The sequence below is a fragment of the Mesocricetus auratus genome, unplaced genomic scaffold (genome assembly GCF_017639785.1).
Source record: "Mesocricetus auratus isolate SY011 unplaced genomic scaffold, BCM_Maur_2.0 Super-Scaffold_100004, whole genome shotgun sequence".
Lineage (NCBI taxonomy): Eukaryota > Metazoa > Chordata > Mammalia > Rodentia > Cricetidae > Mesocricetus > Mesocricetus auratus.
The window spans coordinates 61707396-61715510 of NW_024429189.1; positions in this window are offsets into that span (position 1 = coordinate 61707396).

Sequence of the window (8115 nt, forward strand, 5' to 3'; positions counted from 1 at the left end):
AGGAGGAGAAGGGGAACAGCTGGCAAACCTGAGGCCAAACGGATAGGAGGAGCAAAAGAAATGGAGGCTCCCACTTTGGCTAAAAGGTCCCTTCCCAGCAATGGGATGGGACAGGTTGGTATCACTAGGAAGGAATGAGTAAGGGGATACCCTTAAAGATACAGTTAAGTGGTGGGGTTTGTTGGGCCTGATAGGGCTGTCCTCCTACTCCGACAATAGAGGAACAAGAAAGAGTGGTTGGTCCCCAAAAATTTGTCAAGACTGAAAAAGTGGCTCCAGTGTCCAGGAGGAAGGAGATAGGCCTCCCTGATACTATGATAACTACCCGAGGCTCCCTGTCGGAGATGGCGGTGGTCAGGCCAAGGGAGCCCGGGCCCCGTCAGTCATCAATGGCCAGGCCAAGGAGGTCAGTTGAAGGGCGATCTGGGATTGATGTCCCCATGCTGTCAGGAACATGGGGGCAATCAATGCCCCAGTGTCCCTCTTGATGGCACCTTGGACATGGTCCTGGTGGTTTACGAGGGTTTGGACAGGCCCGGGCCCAGTGGCCTTCCTGACCGCATTTGAAACAAGGACGTAGGAGCCTTTGTCCTTTGGGAGCCTGGGCTTTTGTTTTGGCTGGCCAAGAGCTTTTAGCCATCATTAGGTATTTTTGTTTTTGGGCCTTTTCATCCCTTCCATGGTACACCTTGAATGCCACATTTAGGGCTTCTGACTGTGGAGTTAGGGGGCCCTTTTCTAGACGTCTGAGTTTGGCCCTAATATCAGGGTAACTTTGGGGAAAAAAGTAGGTCATAAGGAGTTGGTTTCCATCTTGAGTCTCAGGATCCACATTGGTGTATTGTAAGAGGGCCTTTGTAAGACGGTCTAGGAATTGGGATGGGTTTTCATCCTTGTCCTGGATGACCCTTTGGATCCTTTTATAATTTACTGCTTTAAGAGCAGCCTTACGGAGACCAGCCAGGAGACAAGTTAAAAACCGCTTCCTAGCTAGGATGCCCCCTGGGGTATTGTAATCCCAGTCAGGTTCCTGGTCAGGAACTGCCATAGATCCAACTGGGTAGGTATCATCAGTTTGATGGATGTCATCTGCATAGATTCTAGCCTGTTCCCAAACTCGCCTGCGTTCCTCAGGGAGGAGATTGTTGGTAAGAATCATATAAACATCATGGAAGGTAAGGTTATAGGACTGGGTAATATACTGGAATTCTTTAATAAAGGTGGAAGGGTTGGCACTATAGGATCCCAATCTTTTGTCTATTTGGGAGAGTTTAGTCAATGAGAAGGGGACATGAACTTTGACTAAGCCATCCACCCCAGCAACCTCTCGCAAGGGGAGAACTGGAGCTGGTTTAGGTTGGGGAGGTAAAGGGGGTGGTCCCTTAGTGGAGCGGGACCGAGTAGTGGGAGGACTAGGGACTGTTGGTGGTGAGCTGAAGGAGGGTGCCAGTGAATGCTGACTAGGGTGACTTGTCACTGAAGAGGGAGGAAGGGAAATCGGAGGGGCCAGCACAAGAGGAGGAGCTGAGGGTTTTGTTCGACGGGGAGAAGGCTCATTGGCTGGATCAAAAGTAGTAGAGGGATCATCTTGTTTAGACTTCCTAGCCAAAAGGAGTTGAGTGGGAGAGCATGAGGCACAGAGAGAAGGCTTGGAGCGTAGCAGAGAGAAAGCCTGGACATAGAAAATCTCCTTCCATTTCTCCAATCGCTCACAGTAGTTGTAAAGGTCCCGAATAATATTGGGATCGAGGGTGTCATTACGTGGCCATTTGGACTGATTATCTAAATGGTATTTAGGCCAAATTTTATTGCAAAAGCGAATAAGTTTAGAACCCTTTAGTTTAGGTGTCAGGTGTAGAGACTTGAGGTTTTCTAGGAGGCATCCCAAGGGGGAATGGGAGGGTACGGATGACACGGTTCCCATGGATGAGAAGGAAAAGGTCACTGCAGCCTGTAGTCAAGGGCGTCCCCAGGACTCAGGGAGGACCATCGAAAGAGGACCAAGCCGTTCAGAGGGTCGTCACCCAACTCAACGGGGGTCAGGCTTAGCCCGGCTAAGCCAGAAGAGACTCGGCGCCTGGTACCAGGGCTTTTCTAGAGGCCAGAAGGCGTGAGACGGAAACCGAGCTCTAAAAGGGTCTCATCCAAAGGAAAGGGTCAGGATTGGAATCGTAGAAGCCGCAAGGGCCTAGAGGAGCTGTGCAACGACAGCCAGCTCCAAGGGAGGAGGTCAGGAAGGGACGCAATGACCCGGTGGGGCCTAAGGAAACTGCAGGATTGCAATTTTAAGGGTGGTAGGCTGGGGTAAGGTGAGGAGGGTCAGCTGTAGCCTTAAGGGCCTTGGCTGGGGTACCTCCGTCTCTACAAGTATCCCTGACTTAGGGAGCTGAAGGGGAGACTTACCCAATCGTTGATGGTGGATGTAGTGTCAAGCGATTGGTGAGCTGGAAGGCGAGTCTGCTGCAGGCCAACTGGAGATGAGAGATAGGGTCCCAGTGCGGCTCAGACCACGAAGGGGAGCACAGGCACCAGGAGAGCCTATCCAAGTCACGGGTAGACTGAAGATGAGGGATAGGATCCCAGTGCGGCTCAGACCATGAAAGGGAGCACAGGCACCAGGAGAGCCTATCCCGGGTTTCGGCACCAAATGTAAGCGTTTTGTCGGGATGGGTCAGGACAGGATGGAACAGGAGTGGGTCAGGTATTCTGGCACTCGGGAGTCACAGAATACCCAGTGTTACACAGCTCAGGTGGAAAGGTATCCTGGAGCTCGGGAGCCAAGGATACTGAGTGTTACACAGCTCAGGTAGAAAGGTATCCTGGAGCTCGGGAGCCAAGGACCACCACGGGTTGCAGTAAGCTTGGCAGCTTACAGCCTTGCCTCAGAGAAAGGCTTCTCCGGTGTGTCAGCTCCGCTCCGGCACGGCAGGACAGGGTCTTCCAGCTGGGGATGTTTGTCTAGTGTAGCAGTTTTGCTCCGCAGGAGGTTTCTCGGGCGAAGTTGTTACAGTTCAGCTCTGCTCCTGGAGAGCCGAGCGGAGAGCAGGGAGCCGGGCGGGAGCAGAGTGTAACAACTCCGCTCTGCCAAGGAAGGTTTCCCGGGCAAGTGTTACAGCGCTGCTCGCTCTGCTCTGCTCTGCTCTGCCCAGGGTCGCCTCTGCTCGCTCTGCTCTGCTCTGCCCAGGGTCGCCTTTGCTCTGTCGCAGCCGCAAAAGAAGATCTTCACCCCGAAGCTCATCCAAAGGTGTTTATTGGAAGACAGCTGGACCAGCCAAGCTGAACATACACAGGGTTTATATAGGGGTTCCTGGGGTTGGGGAAGTTTTTCCAGGGTAGGGATTGGTCCGATTTCAGTGCTGAGCTCAGATTGGCTAGAGCTCTGCTCCGGGATTGGTTACTTTTTACACAGGATTAGGGTCAGATTTGGCTCTGGTTTTAGGGCCAAAGTGTGTTTCTTTCTCTGGTCCTTTTTAGCCTTTTGGCTCCAATTTTAGGGCCAGGGTACATTTCTTTCACTGACTCTGATTCCAGGGACAAAGTGTGTTCCTTTGGCACTGGTTTTAGGGTCAGGGTACATTTCTTTGGTTCTGGTTGCAGGGCCAAAGTGTGTTTCTTTGGCTCTGCTCAGGGTGTGTTTCTTTGACTGGTCCCTTTTCCCTACAGGGGGGGAGAGAGAGACAGAGAGAGAGAGAGAGAGAGAGAGAAAAAGAGAGTGAGAAGACTAGAGGCCCAGCCTCTGGATGGACAGTTGTGTTTCCAGTAGCCCTGCAAGGTGCTGACAGAGAAGCCTTGCCGTACTTCTGGCCCTATTCCAGTGAGGGAGGAAGCGGAAACAGGGAAAGCCTGTACAGCATCGGGGCCTGTTCCAAGGCCTGTGACCGGAAAGTGGGGAGCTGGGGAGCTGGCTTGAGCAGAAGTGGAGCCTGAAGGCTGCTGGGGTGGTCTTGGCTGAGTCCCAAGGACCAGCCCCGCCCCCTCCCACCACAGGAAAAGGTAGCAGGAAGTGACTCAAAACTCAGCTTTGAGTTTCTATTAAGCAAGCAGTGTTCTGGGCAATTTACATATGTTACTATGTAACTCTAACCCACACAACACTCACCTTAGAGTTGAGGAGGACACTGGCTTAGCAAGGGGAGGATAGCGGGGCTGTCTAGAGCAGGAACTTGAAAGAGATTAGCTCCCTGACTGGCATGCTGAACGCCACTGAGAATTTACAAAATTAGCAAGTAACGATGGAACACTCTAAAACAAAAGCCAAAAGCTAAATGAAAGCAGAAACCCAAAGAGGTGGTGGCGGGGAATAGGGGGGTCTACTGTCAGGTCCAAAAGAAACTTAGGACAAGTGGCTACTCGTGGTGTCTATGAGAATGTCAAAGCAGGCACTGACTGACACTGGCCCCCAGGATCCCTCAGTATCCTACCTACCAGCGGCTCTTCTCGCCCTGCTGTCCATCTTAAACTTCTCCGGTTCATGGGCCTCCCTTCCCCAGCCTCTTCCTTTATAGCCCTGGCATTTCCGCTGTGTGCTGTCTTTGGTCCCTCTTTCCTCGTCTCCCTCTCTTGCCCCACTCCCTGTCTGGGTCTCGGTGTCCACTCTTCTCTCCCTCCACCTCTCCTTTCATGGCCTCTCATCCAGTCTGCTGGCCACAGTCAGTGGGCTGCTCTCTCTCCCTGCTCTGTACACTTCCAGATGCCTCTGACTGTGCTCTCCCCCATATCTACAACAAAAGCCTTCCCCTTAACCATTCCTTGGAGCGGTCATGCCCCCACATTATACATCTGGTGCCAAACCCCTCAGTTTATACACCTACCGCCCTGGGGACACCAGTTACATAATGTGAACCCTAGCTTTGTTTCTCAGGGAGCTGGGGGCACAGCAGCCAACAACTAGAGCCCTTGAGCACAAGTTTCCGGCCCCGACACAAAGCTAGTTCTCCAGTGGTCTGGTGACTAAGGGGAAACCCACCTCTGTGCACCAGCCCCACTGGACTCTCCAAGGAGACCTCACTGCGGAGCTGAGGGTAAAAGCCACTCCCTGAGACTTCCTAACCCTGGTGGCTCTCACTGATTTCGAAGTCTCTGTCCACATTCCTTGGTTAAATGGAAACATCTGAAACTGAAGTCTTGGGTTTAAACAGCCTCCGGAGGTTTTGGTAAGAATGTGGAAGGAGCTAGAAGCTAATTCCCTCCTCATTTCCTGGGAGATCAAAATGCACAAAGGTAAACAGAACAGCAACCCATGTTCCATTCTGTAAGCCAGGGGACTCAGACACAGAAATACTGGAACAAATAAGATCTCACAGAAAAGACATGGTGATGAAATTATTGTTCCCACAGATAATTATTTGGGGCAGAGTGAAGGGTGGGGATTGTAGCAAGCTAGCCCAGGAGATTCCAATTAAAGCAAAACAAACAAGCCCTCAAGCAAGTAGGCCTGCCCTGTGACTGAGAGCGAGTTTACCAGCTGCTCTGGCACTGGCACGACTGGCATTTTGATCTCTATAGTTCCAAGGGGGTGAGTTTCTATGCAGTGTAGGTGGTTTAGCAGAGTGGATGTATGAAATGTATCTCCACTGTCAACTTGCCTGAATTTGGAGTCACCTAGGAGACACACCTCTGAATATGTCTATAAGGGCATTTGCAGAGAGAAAAGGCCCACCCTCAGTGTGGGTGGCACCATTCCACTTGGATTGAGCAAGCAAGGACAAAGGAGAAAGCAAACTGAACACCAGTATGCCTGTCTCCTGACTGTAGGTGCCTCATAGTCCCACCGCTGTACCATCTCCACATGGATGGACTATGTACCTCTAACCATGAGCCCAACAAGCCCTCCCTTTCTCAAACGGCCTTTGCTGGGTGTTTTGTTACAACAATGAGAAAAGTAACTAACATAGCTGTGTTCTACCCACTAGAGACCAGCAGTGTGAGCCCTGAAAAGTTTCTACACCCTGATAAATCTCCACCGATGCAGCAATCCAAATCAGACCAACTCAAGCCAAATTCGAAAAAGCCTACACCCACGTTTAATGGATACAACATTTCCAGGTGACCTTCCAGTCCCCCAGAGAGGAGACAGGAAAGAGAGACCAAAAAACCATGAGTCTGTTTTCTGGGGGGGGCAGTTTAAATACCCTGTGGGAGTGATCTTGAGCATCTGTGGGGGAAGGGTCATCATTTGGTGGGCTTTCTGAGATGTAGCAGGGTAATAGGGGAGGGGGCTGGGGTAGAACTCCACGATAACATACCAGACTCTTTGGGTATATGGATGCCAGGGGCTGGGGTAGAGCTTCCACAATAACAAGCCCCTGCCCCAAACTGCAGCAAGCAAAAAATGACTACACTGCCACAAATCTTTGAGGATAAAGTTTTCCAAGGTTGATAATCCCTGCTGTAAAACAATAATCTGGATCCTTTGGCCTTGAGACACACTACAGATCTGTGAACTCCAGGGAGGGGCAGAGAGAACTCACTTTGGAAGGTAGAATGAGACCACAAGGGCATGGAGAAAACAGCACAATGTCCCTTGGTAACAGATCCCAGAACACATTGGCTGCTCTTGCAGAGGACCTGAGTTTGATTCCCAGCACCCACACAGGGGCTCACAACCAAATGCAACTCTAGTCCCAGAGGATCCAGTGCTCTCTTCTGATCTCCATGAGTACTGCACACACCCGGGGCACACACCTGAAAGACCTGCCTACAAATAGTGAGCTGTGGACACTATTATGAATTAGCATAGACTAAAGTATATGAATTAGCATTGACTAAAGACAGAGACACTAAAGAAAATGGGTGGGGAAGGCCACCGAGTCTACCAGATGGAAAACATTGACCGGAAAAGAAATTGTAGCCATGGATTAAATGAAAATTCCAACCAAACAGTGTTTGGTGGAAAAAAAACCCAACCAAACAAAAAACAAACAAACAACAACAAAAAAAAACCCACTCTCTTTTTAAGAAGATACTGGGCTTCTGTGAGGAAGGTCCCCAAAGCAGAATTTGAAGCACAGTCAAGGAAAACAAGAGGATGCAGGGAGGTGATTGAGGTGGGGTAGGGGCCGGTGAGGACAGGTAAGAGAAAGGCAGCACTGGTTGCAGTAGGAAGCATTTAGCCAAGGCAAAGTAATGGTAAGGGACAGAAATAGAAAAGGAATCGCAATGGGGCAGAATGAAGACAGCGGTTGTTTCTAATTCCAGTGACAATTACAGAAAAATAGGACAAAAGAGAGCCAACATATACATAATTAGAATTCCTAAAGAATAAAAGCCAAACAATGAAATGCAATACTTAAAATAGAGTGGAAAGAGGTGTTCTTCAAACCAAAGATATAAATCTACCTGAAAGGCACTCTGTGTGCCAGGGACTTTGACCTAAAGCAGCCAATTGCAAGACTCTTCTAATAAAATTAGCAAACTTAAAGGGGGAAAAAATCCTTCAACCAGCCAAGCCAAAAAAATCAAGTGACTCATAAAAGGGGTAAAATCAGGCTGGTCTCCACAGCAGCCAGTGCTGAAGAGCAGCACAAGACTCTTGGGATGTTTTAACTATTGTATGTCTTCCTTGGATAATGACTGAGTCCTTTATTTTTTCCTTAACTATTAAAAGAAAAATTGTGTGTATGGGTGTTTTGCTGCATGCCTATGCACCAGGTGTGTGCAGTACTCATGGAGAACAGAAGAGGGCGCTTTATTTCCAGGAACTAGAGTTTCAGATGGTTGTGAGCCCTGTTGTGGATGCTGGGAATCAAGCAGAGAATACTCTTAACCAATGAGCCGTCTCTCCCGCTCCCTTTGCCCACTTTTACTAGGATTGCCTTTTGCTGTAGAGTTGTAATAGTTTCCTAAATATTCCAGACACAATGCCTTTTTGGATATATGACTCAGAAATGTATCTTCTCAATTCTGTGGGTTGTCTACTCATCTTGTTTTGTTTTTGAAACAGGGTTTCTCTGGGTAGCCCTGGCTGTCCTAGAACTAGTTCTGTAAACCAGGCTGGCCTTGAACTCAGAAATCCAGCTGCCTCTGCCTTCTGAGTACTGGGATTACCCAAGTACTGGGATTAAAGGTGTCCACTACCACTGCCTGGCTTATTCATTTTTTAAAGGTTCTTTTAAC